The sequence below is a fragment of the Salvelinus sp. IW2-2015 genome, linkage group LG13, assembly GCF_002910315.2.
Source record: "Salvelinus sp. IW2-2015 linkage group LG13, ASM291031v2, whole genome shotgun sequence".
Taxonomy (NCBI): domain Eukaryota; kingdom Metazoa; phylum Chordata; class Actinopteri; order Salmoniformes; family Salmonidae; genus Salvelinus; species Salvelinus sp. IW2-2015.
The window spans coordinates 14,397,977-14,415,657 of NC_036853.1; the positions used below are offsets into that span (position 1 = coordinate 14,397,977).

Genomic DNA, 17,681 nt, shown 5'->3' on the forward strand with positions numbered 1-17,681 from the left:
CCAAATGGGTTTCACCTGGAACCAAAAGGGTTATACTTGGAACCAAACAAATAGTTATTTAAAGGTTTCTCCTATGGGGACAGCCGAAGAAGCATTTTAGGTTCTAGATAGCACCTTTTTGTGTACAGAAAGATAATTAAAAAAAACATAATTATCAGTAGGCCTACTACAGGGGTGTCAAACTCATTTCCATGAAGGGCGTAGTGCCTGCATGTTTTTGTTTTTTCATTTCAATTAAGACCTAGACAACCAGGTGAGGGGAGTTCTTTACCAATTAGTGACCTTAATTCATCAATCAAGTACAAGGGATGAGCGAAAACCCGCAGACGCTCGGCCCTCTGTAGAATGAGTTTGACACGTGGCCTTTTACCTGCGAGTGCATCACTTGTTTTCAGTCACGTGGATACAAGAAAGCATGGTATAACCAAGAGGCAAAGCATGGTAGGACATACATTCTATTTCAGGCTCAATATTCAATACAATATTTGTTTTACTATTAACCATTTGTATGCTAATTGTATTTAGGTACGCTTTTAATTGTCCTGCCTGTTCCTTTAACCTTTGGACTTCTGTTCCCAGTGCTCTTTTCTATTAGACAAGGCCTCCCTCTTAACTGCCTCATCTGAACAAACAGTCCATCAGCAAAGATGACGTCATCACATAATCATATTGAATAGTGTCATGGTGTGATGTCATGGCTTGAACACAGTATGCTAAATTACTGAAATGTATGTTATATCTATATTCTGACATTCAATCTGACATTAAGTGAGTAGTAAACAGTTCATATTTCAGGATGGGTTATCAAAACAGCCATGGAGATGAAGATGCATCAAAAGAACAGTTTTCTCATCCAGCATCTGTTTTAGCCTGTTCCCCATGCAACGCATCATGTTCTGTCACAGTGATTAGTGGCCAATGTCAGCCTTTGAATGAATCCATCCTTTATAGTGGACTCTTTGTTGTATTATCCATAACTCATGCATAAGTACGCACATACACATGCATATGGGTGCACATGCACTCACACACACACACACCCACCCACCTTTGCATTATTGCGGAGTTGTAATGGGTTTCTGAGTCTCCTGTTGGCTGTGGATTATGTACACAGAGCTAAGGTAGTAGGGGGATTGCCAGTGGGCTCTGCAGGGAATTTGAAGGTCACTTCATTCAGTCTCAATGATATTGTTAAAGCAAGGGGAAAACATTGAAGTGAGAATCCAAGTGAGAATCATTCAATGTCTGTCATTTTTTTTTAAATCTGCAAAACAAAACATTGGTTGCAGCTCAGGATTGGATAAAGATTATAGTTTTTCATAACGTCCAGGATAAAAGATCCTTTATATCTTCTATATCGATCATTTTTGTACACCTTACGTCCCTGTATGTGACCGTGGACTGGATAAAAAGCAAATATGTTCTGTAGATACTGATCTATGTTGTGCAAAATGTTAATTAAGTTTGCTGCGTGTAATTTTGCTTGATCTATGTATTTATTCTTACTAACATCTGTGATGACTGTAGCAATACCCAGCTGACAATGGTCCCTCAATGTTCACTGTTCAATGGATACTTCAATAATGTAATCCGTTTAGTTTCCTACGGTATCCTTAACAAAGAAAGGATTTTATTTCCTCCATTCAGGTGGAAGCTATACACTGAGTATACAAAACATGAAGAAGACCTTCCTAATATTGAGTTGCAGGTTTTGTACACTCAGTGTATGAGTGTGTGTGTGCGCGCATTTTTTAAATTTTTTATTGAACCTTTATTTAACTAGGCAAGTCAGTTAAGAACAAATTCTTATTTAAAGCCTACTGAAATGTAACACCTCTCCCATCGAGGGTATTTCATTCATGAACATGGATTGCCCATCTCATTTTCTGTGGACACACCCATGTACTCATATGACAGATGTCGGGCTGTACGGAAGTGGGTTCATGACTCCATGACCAGATTTCTCCATACCTCACCTGCGTTAGGGCATATTGTGTGTTGTGCCAGTGAGGTGAAAACAAACTCATAAAACATCAATAACATAAGGTTGGGTCTAATCCTGAATGCTGCTTGGTTAAAATCGCATTCCAGCTGGTGTCTATTTCACAAGTTACCACAGGCTAAATCTATGACGTTAAAATGCCTATTTTCTATCTGACTTCACAATCCACTCTCTCATCAGCCCAGCCAGGCAATTTCTAAACTTGATCTCCACTATAAAAAGCAGCTAGACATTATCTCACATTTCTTTTAGACTAACATTTAGTTTTCAACAGCGGAGATTTGTATAAACCTTGCTGTCTGTCTCTCCGACATTTGCAACATTGTTTCAATATTCAAATTTGATCTCCAGCTGTCCCATAGTAATTAACGTGTCGGGACGAGACAGACAGGTAGGTAGCTTTTCTCAACCCCTCGAAATCATGAATTAGCATAATTTCTATCAATAGAAAACAGGTTAAAACGAAACAAAGTGCAGCTAGTTTGAAGTCTTTCCAGCTTCAGTTTGAAGTGATTGTGTTAGTTGTGTTGTTGGCTAGCTCCTCTGAACAACAGTGTTTGACGAGAGAGCACATTTTCTATGCCAGCTGAAATCGCATTGATCATGATCATTAGATCATTGTTATCCAAATAAATGTCACTAGAAATCAGTTTAAACAAATGCAGCTACTGTGTTGTTAATCTGTCTTCACTGTTTGACATGACTGTAAGTTAGCCGTAGTTGGCTAGCTAGCAAGCACGGGATAAAAACGTTGCCAGCCAATATGGCAATGGAACATTTGGAATGAACGATTGGGTCGTGTCCTTAGACACAAAACAAAAAGACTGAACGACTGAGTCACGTCTCTGTGTTCAACAACCAAACCGATAGAACGAACGACCAGCTGGCTTAGATAACAACCATAGATTTATGTCTGGACTATATCTTGTGGAAGGATGAAATAGTACGAATAAATTCATCAAAATAATGTTTTTAATGAAAATATGTCAATCTTTATTTGAATATGTTGGTAAACCGTTGTATAAAAGTGATAATGTCCTCAAAGCTGGTGTTTTGAAGGATATATAGGCCCGATATATCGACTTTGTCTCGGGCCTAACAACACGCGTGCCAATATATCCTCCAAACAACGACTTCTCGGGCATGATCACTTAAATATACTACATAGTGTGGGCCTTCAGATTACTGCTTCCCTCCCAGAGACCACGATGAATCATCAGACGACCATTGAAGTCAGACTCCAGATACAACCCTGATATTATAATGAATGGGTCGGACAGTCCAACATGTTTTTAGATGTTCCTTTACATTGTTTACTTTCATCTACTTCAGTTGCATTCACTGAGGAAGACATCTGAAAGTTATTCTTGTTACAGTAGTACTGTGTTCAGCAAGTCAATGTGAGTTCCCTCTTCCTCAACTGCTACACAGTGAGACTCAACATCAGCCTTGTAGCCTGGCCCCGACTCCGAGCAGCTACTTTTCCCTGCAGAAATCAATAGACTTAATCACTGGTGTGATAAAGAGAGGAGTTTCTCAGGCCCCTGAGCTCTGCTGGGTAATGAATCTCTCTCTGATGAGGAAACATGAAAGCTGCTTTTCACCTGAGCCACATAGAAATATACTGGCTCTGCTTTTCACTGCTACTGAGAAGAACTACTGGACAGAAATTAAATAATAAACACATAATCATCTCATATCTGTGGTTCCCATTAGTTGGTCCTCAACTCCTATGCATTATGTGCAGAGCGTTAAATAAACAATATAAGATTGTTGTGTTGTCCGTGCTGATGAGCTGGTGATGGCTTGGCTTCAGGCCAGGTTCCGTTTGTTCTTCTAGGTTCAGTTGAGGTTTGACAGTTACTCTTGTTAGGCTTCGCCCGCTTATCAGTATTCACTGTAGGCCTACCCTGTGTGTGTTCCTCACAGTCAATTGATGCACTGAGATTTAGCAACGTTTTTGAATAATTTACAGGGAAACCTGACCGCAGCCCTTACATTTTGAGTTTTTCCCTCCTCACCCAATTAGCTTAGCACTGAGAGTGAAGCCTGGGAGGGAAGTGATCTGAAGGGGAAGGAAGTGACAGGGTTCGACAGGGCGATCGTTATCTTGTACTCTGTCAGTGTCATGATGGCACACTACTCATCACAATGCTCCCAGAGCCACTGCCTGCCTTCACATCCTTTGTGAGAAACATGAGAGAGCTGAACGCATTGTGCTGAATGTTAATGGGTTTCGTTTGGCAAATGACCCTTAATGAAACATTCTCCTCCAACACTCGGGATGTCTTTTGAGTTTCTCTGTTGCCTAACACTCCAGACACAGCCAGGAGAAATATTACAGTGATAAGTAGAAGATCTATGGAAACTTACTCTCTTGCACACTCTTCTCTATTGAAGTCAACAGTTTCACTCTCTTTAACACACCCTCCTCTCCCCTCTAGAGCATTGGTATTTTCCTTTGGTCTGCAGTTGGTCCCTGTGTGTCTGTATACTGAGGAAGTGTGTGCCTTTTCACATTTCTGATAATCTCATTGAGGGTTTAAATATAGGGCTTTATTAGTCTAGGCCAGGGGTGTCAAACTAATTTTGCCATGGAAGTCACATTTGTCCTCAACGAGGTCCAGAGGGCTGCACTGAAAATGTATAATATTTCCTAATCGTCAAAATTTGCTAAAAATTGTCCTCTATCCACCGATTTTGGGGTCGATGTTTGACACCCGTGGTCTAGGCTTTCCCAACTCTAACGTTCCATTGAACTGACTTAAACAGGATCACTCCCCACCTTCACATGGAAATAACATTTATTCAGAACAAAATAACAAAACCTGATACAAGATACTATAAGGAAAACAATCTGAAAGAGCATTGTATTCACACTTTTAGGAAATAACACTACAATTACAGCTTTACTGAACACAAATATAAATGCAACATGCAAGAATTTCATAGATTTTACTGAGTTACAGTTCATAGAAGGAAATCAGTGAATTGAAATTGTAAGGCGTCTAGGTGTAGCAGGTAAGGCGGAGTCAGGCGCGGGACACAGAGATGAATAATAAACGTAACTTTACTCAAAAAAACTAATATTCCAAGAAGGAACATAATCAAGCTCACAAATGAGACCAACTTACAATGAACAAACACGCACAAAACCATGGGGGGCGCAGAGGGTTAAATAAGGAACATATAATTATGGGAGTGGAAACCAGGTGTGTAAAATGAAGACAAAACAAATGGAAAATGAAAAGTGGATCGGTGGCGGCTAGAAAACCGGTGACGTCGACCGCCGAACGCCGCCCGAACAAGGAGAGGGACCAACTTCGGCGGAAGTCGTGACAGAAATAAATTCATTAGGCCCTAATCTATGGATTTCACATGACTGGGAGTACAGATATGCCTCTGTTGGTCACAGATACCTTTAAAAAAAAAATGGGCCTCACAATGTCTTGTCACAGTAATTTTGTGCATTCAAATTGCGATGAAATGCAATTGTGTTCGTTGTCCGTAGTGTATGCCTGCCCATACCAAAACCCCACTGCCACCATAGGACACTCTGTTCACAATGTTGACATCAGCAAACCACTTGCCCACACAATGCCATACACGTTTTCTGCGGTTGTGAGGCCGGTTGTACGTACTGGCAAATTCTCTAAAACTATGTTGGAGGTGGCTTATGGTAGAGAAATGAACATTCAATCATCTGGCAACAGCTCTCGTGGACATTTCAGCTGTCAGCATGCCAATTCCACGCTCCCTCAAAACTTGAGATGTCTGTGGCATTGTGTTATGTGACAACTGCACATTTATTGCTTTTTATTGTCCCCAACACAAGGTGCACCTGTGTCATGATCGTGCTGTTTAGTCAGCTTCTTGATATGCCGCACCTGTCATGTGGATGGATTATCCTGGCAAAGGAGAAATGCTCACTAACAGGGATGTAATCAAATCTGTGCAAAACATTTTAGAGAAATAAGCTTTTTGTGCGTATGGAACATTTCTGAGATATTTTATTTCAGCTCATTAAACATGGGAACAACACTTTACATGTTGTGTTTATAAACTCAGCAAAAAAGAAACTTCCCTTTTTCAGGACCCCGTCTTTCAAAGATAATTCGTAAAAATCCAAATAACTTCACAGATCTTCATTGTAAAGGATCGTTAAGACACTAACAGCTTACAGACGGTAGGCAATTAAGGTCACAGTTATGAAAACTTAGGACACTAAAGAGACCTTTCTACTGACTCTGAAAACACCCCAAAAAGATGCCCAGGGTGTCCCTGCTCATCTGTGTGAACGTGCTTTAGGCAATCTGCAAGGAGGCATGAGGACTGCAGATGTGGCCAATAAATTTCAATGTCTGTACTGTGAGATGCCTAAGACAGTGCTACAGGACGGACAGCTTATCGTCCTCGCAGTGGCAGACCATGTGTAACAACACCTGCACAGGATCGGTACATCCGCAGATGGCAACAACAACTGCCCGAGTTACACCAGGAATGCACAATCCCTCCATCAGTGCTCAGACTATCCGCAATAGGCTGAGAGAGGCTGGACTGGGGGCTTGTAGGCCTGTTGTAAGGCAGGTCCTCACCAAACATCACCGGCAACAACGTCGCCTATGGGCACAAACCCACCGTCGCTGGACCAGACAGGACTGGCAAAAAGTGCTCTTCACTGACGAGTTGCAGTTTGGTCACACCAGGGGTGATGGTCAGATTTGCGTTTATCGTCGAAGGAATGAGCGTTACACCGAGGCCTGTGCTCTGGCAGTGTCACAGCATCATCGGACTGAGCTTGTTGTCATTGCAGGCAATCTCAATGCTGTGCATACAGGGAAGACATCCACCTCCCTCATGTGGTACCCTTCCTGCAGGCTCATCCTGACATGACCCACCAGCAATACTGCTCGTACTGTGCGGGATTTCCTGCAAGACAAGAATGTCAGTGTTCTGCCATGGCCAGCGAAGAGCCTGGATCTCAATCCCATTGAGCACATCTGGGACCTGTAGGATCGGAGGGTGAGGGCTAGGGCCATTCCCCCCAGAAATGTCCGGGAACTTGCAGGTGCCTTGGTGGAAGAGTGGGGTAACATCTCACAACAAGAACTGTCAAATATGGTACAGTCCATGAGGAGGAGATGCACTGCAGTACTTAATGCAGCTGGTGGCCACACCAGATACTGACTGCTACTTTTGATTTTGACCGCCTCTTTGTTCAGGGACACATTATTCAATTTCTGTTAGCCACATGTCTGTGGAACTTGTTCAGTTTATGTCTCAGTTGTTGAATCTTGTTATGTTCATACAAGTATTTACACATGTTAAGTTTTCTGAAAATAAACGTAGTTGACAGTGAGAGGACGTTTCTTTTTTTGATGAGGTAATTATTTTTTCAGTGTAGATACGGTCATTGATACATTCCTAACAAAGAAGTGAGCAGTCCTAGAGCAGCATCTGTGTACACTTTCAGCACACATACAGTAGTGTTTCCTTGGTATGGTGGAGGATCTTTCATGTGTCAGGGAGGAAATCAATGCTGTCCATCGTCTCTAGCAGAAGAACACCCGTCCGAGATCAGCTACTCACTCAACCATTCACACTGTGCAGCAGGGCATAGGAAACCTTATCGCACTGTTGTTGTTTCTCGCTGCTTTAAAAAAAATCTGTGCCGTGCGGTTGGTTCGCCAGCTGGATGGATGCCTGTGAGAGCACTGTCCCATGCAGGTGAATTATAACCTGAGCTCACCTGCCATAGTGAGAGACCACATGTGCTACAATGCCTTCAGAAAGTATTCACACCGCTTGACTTTTTCAACATTTTGTGGTGTTACGACCTGAATTTAAAATTGATTTAAATTGAGGTTTTGTGTCACTGGCCTACACACAATAACCCAAAATGTCAAAGTGGAAATATGTTTTTAGACATTTGTACAAATTAATAAAAAATGAAAAGCTGAAATGAGTCAATAAGTATTCAACCCCTTTGTTATGGTAAACCTAAATAAGTTCAAGAGGCTAAATGTATTAGTTATTAATTACACTTTGGATGGTGTATCAATACACCCAGTCACTACAAAGATACAGGTGTCCTTCCTAACTCAGTTGCCGGAGAGGAGGGAAACTACTCAGGGATTTCACCATGAGTCGAATGGTGACTTTAAAACAGTTACAGAATTTAATGGCTGTGATAGGAGAAAACTGAGGATGGATCAACAACATTGTAGTTACTCCACAATACTAACCTACTGTAAATGACAGAGTGAAAAGAAAGAAGCCGGTACAGAACAAATATTCCAAAACATGAATCCTGTTTGTAAAGAAATTAACTTTATGTCCTGAATATAAAGAGTTATGTTTGGGGCAAATCCAACACAACACATCACTGACATCCACTCATCACATTTTCAAGCATGGTGGTGGCTGAATCATGTTATTGGTATGTGTGTCATCGGCAAGGACTAGGGACTTCTTTTATTATAAAAATAAATGGAATAGAGCTAAGCATAGGCAAAATCCTCAAGGAAAACCTGGTTCAGTCTGCTTTCCAACAGACACTGGGAGACACATTTACCTTTCAGCAGCATAATAACCTAAAACACAAGGCCAAATATACACTGGAGTTGCTTACTAAGATGACATTGAATGTTACTAAGTGGCCTGGTTACAGTTCGGACTTAAATCAGCTTGAAAATCTATGGCTGTCTAAAAATGATCAACAACCAACCTGACAGAGCTTGAATAATTTTAAAAAGGATAGTGTGCAAAGCTCTTAGAGCAGGGATCATCAACTAGATTCAGGCACGGGACGATTTTTTTTTCTTGAGCGGATGGTTGGGGGGCCGGAACATAATTACAAATAATTCGTAGACTGCGCTTACATTTGTATATGATCACGTCTCTCTATTATGCATGGGAATACTTGGGAACAGATGTCTTAAGTTAAAATCACTTGGAGCTGATTTCCTGGTGTTTTTTTTACAGTCTTTTATGTCCAACAATAAAAATAAAATATGTATATATTTTGCTCAGAAAACTTGGGGGGCCAAATAAAACCACACACGGGCCGACAATAGGGGAACTCTGTCTTAGAGACTTACCCAGAAACACTCACAGCTGTAATCACTGCCAAACATGTATTGAATATTTATGTATTCAAAATACAGCATATTAGTGTTTTGTTTTTCATAAATGTCTTACAAATTTTAGAATTTTTCTTACACTTTGACATTACAGAGTATTTTGTGTAGATCGTTGACAAGAAAATGACAATTCAATCCATTTTTAATCCCAACTTGTAACACAACAAAATGTGGAAAAAGTCAAGGGGTGTGAATACTTTCTGAAGGAACTGTATATATTCGGCATTTGCGGCACAGTTTTTGAATTCGTATGCTTCTTATGGGCTGATTCACGTGACTGTTTAGTTTATGTTTTTTTTTGTTTGTTATTCTCTTGGTTCTGGTTCCAAGGTTAGTGAGTTATACAGTAGATTGTACTTTATGGGTTAAGCATGCCATTGTGTGTGTGTGTTTGGGACTGGGAGTGGCTGTGTTGTGTGCTTTGATGTGTGTGTGTATTTGATAGGGGCTTAGGGCAGGCTTGTTAAAAGCCTTTGGCTGTACATTTTTCATGATGTTTGGATTCTTCCTCCGGTGGGAGGAGACGCTAATCTAGATTTGAAAGGTAGCAGGACGGAGGACGACAATCTCCAGCTCTCCTTGACAGCCTTTGCAGTTTGCCCTCTCTCTTTTCCTCCCATCCCATCCCATCCCTTATCTCCATGTTCTTATTCTTCTTGGATCCCATCCCTGTCTCCTCCTCACTTCCCCTCTCTTGGTTGCCTGTAGTCTTTCTTCTGGCCATTCTCTCTCTTTGTTCCTGCTACTCTCACCCTCTCGTTATCTTTTCCTTTCCTCTCAAAATCCTCCCCACTGTGCACAAACTGGTTGAATCAACGTTGTTTCAATGTAATTTGTCAACGTATTGTGACGTGGAATCTACCTGGAAAATACATTGGATTCGCAAAAAGTCACGAAGGTGAACTGTGTTGTTTTGAGGGTGAAATTTAAACCACAGAATTATGTCATCATGTTAACCAATTTTCAACATAGCCAACCCTCATATGAAATATGTTGAATTTGTACCTTTGAAACAATGTCAGAGCTTCAACGTTATATCCACTATCAGAAAAAATATATAGGCTGGGCAGTACCTCCTACAGGAGAGTTGATCTTTCCACAGCTATCCATTTTGTCTCCCATCCAAGGTTTTAACAAAGCCCAGCAGCCCTGCTTGGCTTTGATATTTGTCACTGACTACTACCAGTGTGCTATTGTGACAATGATTTTTGAGAGATCTCTTAATAACTAAATAAATTCACTGTTGCTATCGAAGTAATTCCAAACGGTAGGTTTAACAGAGCAAATTAAATGTAACCATACTCTCTATACGTCATATATCATCAATTATACTATTTAGGCCTATAATATCATAGCATTTGCAAAGTCATCAACAGCTATTGTTTCAATTCAATCCATGGTTCAACTAAATGTAGACAATTAATATAGGCCTAGGATTTCAATCTTTGGTTGATGTCAAATGTAATATTCAAGTTAATAAGGAATATGTTGGATTAATGTCGCTATTTCAACCAACAATCTAAGTTAAAGAATAGGACTAAATCAAATCAAACTTTATTTAAAGCACATTTAAAGATTTTATTTTATTTTGTCATATTCTTTAACTTTTATTTTTGGTTGAGACAGAGACGTGAATATCAATTATTCATTTGTAGACAAACTGATATTAAATTCAGCCTAAGTCAGTGGCACAAAATATAATTCTCTTTCAAATGTTGATATTTGGTTGCATTGACAACCAAACACAATTCAATATCATTTTTGCAATACCGTCGACAAGTTAACAAATTGTATGTTGGATTTAGGTCTCCAACTAAACCCCAAATAAAAGTTTTTTATTTCACCATTATTTAACTAGGCAACTAACTAATCTTTATTTAAGCTAGTGGCTCAGTTGAAACCATCCAAGCATTAGATACAGTACATCTCCTTTAAATGTTGAAATTTGGTTGCGTTGTCAACCTAACACAATTTAATATGCCTTTTGTAATACAGTAAATAGCCTAAAGTTAAGGCTATCTTACAAATATAAGTATCTGTGCGGAATCTCAGTTTGATCACTTGAACTATGTACTTTTATTGTGATCTCAACTACAATACAGGTAATTTGGTTGTGCTATTGGATGAAGCACAGTGATAGCACATTAAGTTGTTGTATAAATACAAAACATCTGACATTGTATTCCCATTTGAAATTTGTTGTGCTTTTAAATGGTTGAAAATGCAGTGATACCACATTTAAAATCAGACATTGTTTTTCCATTGGAATTTGGTTGTGCTTTAAGATGGGTTAAAGCATAGTGATAACACATTGGAAATTCAACAAACTTCAGACTGTCTTTTTGAGTGAGTGAATAAAGGTTGAAATCAACCAAAAATTACCCACATTTCCACGTTGAAATTATGTGGTGTGCCCAGTGGGTTTGTCCCTCCTGTAATCTCACTTCTCAGTTTCATGCTCCCATCTTGCACCTGCGTTCCATCAGTGGAGGCTCCTCAGAGGAGGAAGGGGAGGACCATCCTCCTCAGTGAATTTCATAAAAATGTAAATGGTAAAACATTAAAGTTCTTTTAGATAAAATTATACTAAATGTAATCACATGTCACCAAACAATTGATTAAAATACATTATTTTTCAAAGAAGGTTTATAGTAGCCTCAACAGCACTCTGTAGGGTAGCACCATTGTGTAGCCGGAGGACAGCTAGCTTCCGTCCTCCTCTGGGTACGTTGACTTCAGTACAAAACTTAAGAGGCTCATGGTTTTCACCCCCTTCCATAGACTTACACAGTAATTATGACATGTTGGACATGTTGTGCACCCAATCAAAGGATCAGAGAATTAATCTAGTACTGAAAGCATAAGCTACAGCTAGCTAGCATAGCAGTGTATAAAATTTGGTGAGTAATTGACTCAAAGAGAGAGAAAGACAATAGTTGAACAGTTTTTCACAAATTAATCTCTTCCAAAAATGAAGGAGAAGCAAGAGAGAAATGGAGAGAGAGATTTTGTCATTTTTTTTTCATTTTCAGTTTCACTTACTTAGCTAGCAAATGCAGCTAGCTAGTTTAGCCTATTGACACACCCTGCTCAAACAGAGGGATGCTATGTTAGCTAGCTGGCTATGACTATCCAACACAACACTGGAACTCTTCCAAATCAAGGTATGCTTTTGGTATTAATAATTTATTGCCACTGGGGCCTGACAGTGTAACTGCTTACTGACTGTACACTAACTTTACCACATGATTATAGCGGGTTTACTAGCTATCCTGACTATGACGTTACTTTAGCTAATATGGTGACAACGATGTAGGCTGTGTGTAGCGGTTAAGCTTGGAATGTTTTTTTCGCCTGGTCACATACAGCTGATGTGTTGTGCATTGAAGTCCACAAGCTAAGGGACAAGGAGAGAGGAGGAGAGCGCATAGGTGTGAGAAGGAATACAACGTGGCTGCTATGAAGGTGAACTGTGTTTACGCGTGATCATGGGTGAATTAATTCCGACAATTCTGTTGAAAAATGTTTCTTAAACAGAAGCAAACGGAACAAATGGGGATAAACACACCTAAATGTTTTTAATAGAAACTCTCATTTGCAACTGTTGGACTAATGCTTACACCCTAGATAAGCTAGATTCAGGCAAGAGTGTGCAAGGCGGTATTGAATGTGTCACTATCTGTCATCTCAAATTTTTCTCTCAACATTTGTGCACCTACGTTGTAAACTTTCATTCATAGGCTAGGTTGTAGCAACCTCGTGATGGGTTTAGGGGAAAATGTTGTATCATGTAGTAGAATAAACCTTTCGCTTTTACATTGAACTGGGTGAATGGAATATGAATGAGAGTCATCCAATATGCTGTAATAGAAATAAGGCCATGCTCATGAAAAAACGGCACTGACCGCCACTGCTTTCCATCCCTACCCCTCTCTTCATCTGTAATGTTGGATACTATTCGTAGTCATTGTCTCTTCCTCCTTCACTGTCTCTGCATGTCCAACGATCCATCTGCTCTCCAAATGAATCTAAAATATGTTCATCTGCTAGTGTTTGATGTGGGCCTCTTGATTAGTCTGTTTTATGAATGGAGCCGCATGATCTGTGCTTCATGCTAGGGACTTAATAAAGTACACATGCGTTCCTTTGCGGTTGTATTGAAGAGGCGGTGAGTTTTGGCAAATGTTGTAGGTCTATAAAAGTATTTAATAAAGAATTTCATGCAGCTCCCATGCTCAGAAATCAGGCAAGATCTATGAATGTAATTTATGGTTCATAACAGTTAACACAGTAGGACAGTCATGCCTTTACAGTGTTTCCCCTATATTCATTTAGTAGCCGCGCACCACAACTCGTTGCCGCCACTGCAACGAAAATGTAAATCATTTATATTTACGCCTCAGGAAGACCCCTCACAACGAGGTCATGAGCCACAGATGTAATCAGTAAGAGTGACTGCTTAACTCAGTCTCCTCTTCATAAACTTGATTAGATCCCTTTACAGGGTTCATATTGGAAGAATTAGCTTGTCTCAGACACTCCTGGGTTGGTCGAAGCCCCGTCTTCAGGTCTCATTGACTCTTTTAGGTGCGTTGCACACCATGTGTGGCACCTGGCATGGGGTAAATGTTAAATCCTGTTGTTCATGTGAACCTGTGGTACCTTAAACCCACACTGGGAGCAGGGTTTAGCATCAGAGTACTGAAGTACCCATTCTTTGTGTGGATGGCTCTATCCCCAACAACATAATTTAGAGTAAACAAACTTTCACATAGTGAAACAAACACACATAACTCATACGTTTTCCTTGTAATGATTCCTTGAAAAAGAAGCAGTGTTCTATCTGAGTATTAACACAGCTGGTTAAGGGAAGTTCTCATTTACATGTCTTGGGTTTGAACTCAAAGATTTATTCTGAGAGAGACCTATAATTATCCATGTTTCAGTAGAAATATTTTCCAGAGTGTATATTCAAGTCTGGCTGGTCGGCTAGTTCATGCAACTTCAGTGAGAGCTGTTTTGCTGAGACAAGCATGTGCCAGTGTGTGTTATGGGATTTAATACCTGCTACTTTCAGTCACTCAATTTAATACTTCTTACTCATCTATTTTTCTCTTCTCATAACCACTTCTCCTCTCCTCCATCACTCAGATGTGTACTGCACACATGCTCAACTCTATTTCACTCTCTCTCGCTCTCTCCCTCTCTCGCCCCTCTCGCTCTTTCTCCAAAATGTGCCCTCAACCAACCACACTTGGGCCCTGATTTCCTACCGAGGCATTTCCTCCTCTTATTTATTACACAGGGATTAGGATGTTTTAAAAACATGAATAATCTTGCCACAATCCCAGAGCTGTAATCCAGCATTTAAGAGCATGGAGCATGGCAGTTTAAGACTGTCTCCATGGCCTTGTGACAGTATGGGATGTTATCTCGCTCTTTCTCTTCGTCTCTCATGCATGCTTACATACAGCACACACACGTTTAAAACCAGATTATTCACACTGCAATGTACTGTATTATATTCAGGAATTATTTTGCCATGCCCTGATGCCTAGTGTTTGTTGTGAGTTTATGTAACCATCCACTTGTTTATAGAATCACATTTTGTATCAATTCAATCATAATACCTGTATAGCACATATGTCAGAGTCAAGGCCCGCGGGCCACATCCGGCCCGCGAGAAGGTTTTTTACGGCCCCTGGGATGATCTTGATTTATTATTAGAACCGGCCCGCAGACCGCAGCAAGCCGGCAGCCCGCAGATCTTTTACACGCACCAATACTACATTTCCCACAATGCAACGGTGACGCAAAACCAAACTGACTCTGTGGGAGACGCAGATGCGGAAAGAAAATTTGAGCCACTTTCCCAGCTGCCAGACCATGAAAGAGAAGCTCTCTACCAGTGCGTCCCCGAGCGCACAGTTGGCTGATAAAATAGGTATGCTTGCCGCTGACTTTCGACGCCGATTTGCTGACTTTGAAGCACAAAAAAGCAGGTTGGAACTGCTCGGTAACCCATTTGCTGTTGACGTGGAAAGCTCACCACAAACCTCCAAATGGAGTTGATTGACCTCCAATGCAATGATGCACTGAGGGCAAAATATGCGGCAGTGGGTGCTGCGGAGTTCGCCCGTTTCCTCCCCGACACAATGCCCCAGCTGCGCATCCAGGCTGCTCAAACGTTGTCTATGTTTGGCAGCACATACCTTGTGAACAACTGTGTTTCTTTTGATGAACCTGAACAAAACATCACACAGAAGTCGACTTACTGCTGAACACCTCCACTCAATTCTGAGGATTTCTCAGCTCAGAGCCTTACCCGAACATTGATGAACTTGTGGAAAAGATGGACACACCAAGTATCACCTCAACCTCAAACAAGTGAACATTACTGTGCAATCACATATTTAGAGTTTTACTCAGTTCAAGTTTAAAAGTTAAAGTTTAATATTTGTTTTCACTGCATGTTACTTCTCCTTAAACAAAGTGTTGTTTTGATTAATAGATTTTTGCACTTTATTTTATTGTATTTCAATCCAATTATATTTTAAAAATATTTCAGTTGATGGATGATAGAAAATTGCTATTATTGTTTTTTCTTTGAAGTAAATTTAGCCCACTTTTGCTAAAATAGAAAATATAGGCTACTGATGGTGCCTTGAAATACCGGTTTCTTTCATTTAATGTTCATGTTATGGGGATTTTTATATAAAGGAAATTTGTCTTTTGTGTCTGTTGAAAATTAAAGATTACTGACAGAGCCATAAGAAAATATTGCTTTATTTATCTGATCATATTGGAATATATTTGTTAGGTTTTCAGTAGGTTCAATTAGGTTCACTAGACTATATGCGTCATTTAAAAWWTTTTCAATGAACATTCGAACAGTCCGGCCCTCGGCTTGTAGCTAAATTTTTTATTTGGCCCTCCGTCCATTTGACTTTGACACCCCTGCTGTATAGGGATAAATACCTCTTGAATATTTTTTTTCTTCTGCTCACTGTAAATCGGATATCTCACGTTACCTGCCAATTATCATGGCTATTTCTATATAGGCAATCATATTTTGCATTGAGACTAGTGACACTACATCAGATCATCAGTGAAATTTGCAGATGACATTCTGCCCAGATAATATATGTCTTGAATGCTGGGCAGTTGTGATGCCTTCAAATAAGCATCTTGGTCTTGTGATAAGGGAGGGAACATCTCCAGTCTTGGCATCTCATCCTTCTTTCTCCCCCGCTATTCTGTCATGGACATGTGGAACTAATAGTTTGTTAACCATTTTAACATCCACACATCATTTGAAGGGGATGATCCAAATAAAGTGTTACATTTCTCTCCTACCGTTTCGACCAACAGTTTGTTGGGGTTATATACTGTAGCTGGACATCTGTATTCACTTCTGGTATATAGGGTCACTATCTATCAATCCCAAGTTAAAGCTAGAATCCTTAATTGAAACAAGAACAACCCACTGGTCGAATTAACATTGTTTCCATGTCATTTCAACCCCAAAAATCTATTTGATGATATTGAATCAATGTGGAAAACTGATTGGATTTGTAAAAAGTAATCAATGAAAGGGCATTTGGTATTTTTTTCACACAACTTTTTACCTAAATCCAATGACATGGTGAAATGTTTTGTTGAATTCAAGTTAGTTGACAACTCCACCAAATGTAAATCAAAACTAGACGTTGAACTGACGTCTGTGCCCAGTGGGAAGCGGGCACCTTGCCTCAGATTTGGAAAAGAACTCAGGGATGGGACTGAACAAATGTAACCACTCTCAAATTCATAGACAGAGATATGGATGCAAGGACTGAACATCCAGGATATCAAAATGATAGTTTTAACCATGTTTTGAGTCTATACAGTGGTTGTTTACATTTAAATTGTTTACAAACAATGGAGTCAAACAAGCTTATATTTTCAGGTCTAATGGGAGCCCCCGAGTGGCGCAGCGGTCTAAGACACTACATCTCAGTGCTAGAGGTGTCACTACAGACCCTGGTTTGATTCCTGGCTGTATCACAACCGGCCGTGATTGGGTGTCCCATAGGGCGGTGCACAGTTGGCCCAGCATCGTACGGGTTAGAGTTTGGTCGGGGTAGGCCATCATTGTAAATAAGAACTTGCCTAGTTAAATGAAGGTACAATTTTTTATTAAAAAACAACAGTTGAACTGAGCTCATGAGGCATTTATACGTTATATTCTTCAAGAATCAATAGGTGTACATGATTAATTTAAAAGTCCAAAAATTGATGTAGTAACTAAGGATTCTAGCTTTAACTGTCACTGTTTCATAGCATGAAGTCGCCTGCCGTATAGCGTGACATTAGGTAAACAGCATTTTTATAAAGCCTTTTGCAAACTCTTTCTTCTCTCTGGTATATGTTCCTAGCACCAGTATGTAACTGCTTATTGAGAAACCAACAGCAGTAATTGTCTGAATAAAACACCCTGAAGAAGAATGATATAAAATGCTGCTGAAAGGACACCCATATACACACACACACACACA

General features: G+C 40.1%; 1 protein-coding gene across 1 annotated transcript in view; it reads left to right on the plus strand.

Annotated features, from left to right (window-relative positions):
- LOC111972178 (glypican-1-like) overlaps positions 1-17,681 on the plus strand; it is an 89,451-nt gene that overhangs the window by 1,535 nt on the left and 70,235 nt on the right.